We start from the raw sequence: 2,288 nt of genomic DNA, 5'->3' as shown, positions 1-2,288 counted from the left end.
CTGAATACTATCTAAACTAGTCTAATCTGAAAAGCCTCTAACTGAACTGTATGAATGTGGAGTTGATGGGACAAGCCCCCAACTAACTCCATCTACTGAAATACAGAAGTTTCTAAAAATACTGAAATAAATGCATATCCTTGATAGATGAGGACTCACTACTAAAACTGCTGCTACAATCCGAATCTGTCTAACGTGGTCGAGAACCTGATTGTCTAGACCAATAATATGAGATATCATAGCGAGAGACAAAGTATGTGTTAGTACGTGGAATATACTGGTTTGCTAGATGAGGTAAGGCTGAATGCAAGTAATATGCATGAATAGTAATTGAATGAATGATATAAAGTAATTGAATGAGAGCACATGGAATACTAAATCTACTGTAAATGATGAGTATGTAATGCTACACATATACATACATATATATATATATATATATACTGTACTGAAGTTATTACTAAAACTGAGTGTGACTTTTAATAATTGAGTTACTGATAAATAAGTAACTAATAATTGAGTAATTGTTATCTGAGATTACTGATAACTGTATTACTGAAACTAGGTGACTGTTTCTGACAGTCCTGATTCTGTAGAACTGAACTGAGTTCTATACTAAGCTGGGTGACTGTGTCTGATAGTCCTAATTGTGTAGAACTATACTGAGTCAAATACAGAAACTGAAAGTATGGGAGGTAATCATGTAACTGACATGCCCCTTTTTAAAAGGATTGGGGTCCAATCTATAACCCTAGTTAGAAGGGTATCAGTACCATGTCACGAGTAAAGACAAGCTGAAGAGTCACCCTCATCTGGCAGGTGCCCTGGATAAAAATGGTGGTACCCTCAACTCGCAGGTAAAACACCTTATCAACCCTCAACTGGCAGGTTGATATCTCAACCTACGCTGGCTACGTAGTTCTGGAATGCAAGGACTGTTACTAGGGATCACACCCTTTACTGGCAGGTGAGCCCCAATCCTTGGGTTCACTCGGTGCTAAATCCTACTCCCAACTGAAGATGCTGATTATTATACTGAGATGAACTAGACTGATACTGAGTTTTACGAAGTTTTGTCACTGATTGAATACTATTATTCGTTATACTGAGCTGAGCTGGACTGATACTGAGTTTTACTAAGTTCTGTAACTGACTGAGTACTACTGTTCATGACATTACTGAGGCTATTCTATAACTACCATAGCTCTAGGTAAACAACTAGATTTTTGGGTATTGAATACCCCCAAGACTTGAAAGCGTAAAAGTAAAGCATGGCATGATCTTGAAAAGCATACCAATAGGTACTTGTTAATAATAAATTCACCTAGGCATTTTGTCAAACACTTGAGATACACAAACTTGTACATAAATGGGACCACATGATGACATGTCATGATTTTACTATTCAATTCACATAGGCATTCTATCAAACACTTGGGGAGCATAGTTATTTCACATAATAAAAGCCAACACATGAACATCATGGATACAATAATCAATTATAATTTCAAGTTTTTAACATGCAAATCATATAATTCACCACACATGCTATTTTAATTTCATAAAAATTGTAGTAAATCATGGATTGAAACCCAAATAATATCACGAACATGAATATAATCAAATTCAATATAAAATTTGTTCTGAGGTGGTTTTATACACTTTTGTCTCATTATTCTAGCTTATTTTGCCTTGTTTTGAGAGCAATTTGAGTGTTTAACGTGTTCATATTGATATAAATAAGCATTCAAGTATCCAAGTGTGTGGTTACAATGTCCAAAGTATTTTTCAAACAAGTTTATGCTTAATTGAGTAATTTAGAGTTCAACCCGAAAAACTAGTTTTACTAGCTTGAACTAGTTGTGTGTCTAGTTGGTCTCGGTGGATTCTAATGTTTTTAATTTATTCAAATATTTTAATGGTTTAATTATATGTGGAATAAATTATTTTTAATGTGCAAAAGTTAATTTTATTAAGTTAAGAGTCGAAAAATAAGTAGAAGATTATTGCAAATTTGTCTTATCTAAGTTTGTGTTTTGACTTGTTGTTTAGAATATTGTGTTATTTTGATCTTTAATTTGTGGTGTGTGATATTGTAGGAGGATTTGTGAGGTCAATATGGTGATATATTATTTATAAAGAGGCCGAAAATTCATTGAAAATACACTACAAAAGGCATGGACAAATGATAGGACGTTCCATATGTTAAAGCCAAGAAAATGAGTACTATTATTTTGGATTAATTTCGATTAATTTGTTCTTATCATTGTTGGTTGTTTGTTTATTCT

The sequence above is a fragment of the Capsicum annuum genome, chromosome 4 (assembly GCF_002878395.1).
Source record: "Capsicum annuum cultivar UCD-10X-F1 chromosome 4, UCD10Xv1.1, whole genome shotgun sequence".
In the NCBI taxonomy this organism is placed as follows: domain Eukaryota; kingdom Viridiplantae; phylum Streptophyta; class Magnoliopsida; order Solanales; family Solanaceae; genus Capsicum; species Capsicum annuum.
This window is presented reverse-complemented; position numbering follows the sequence as displayed.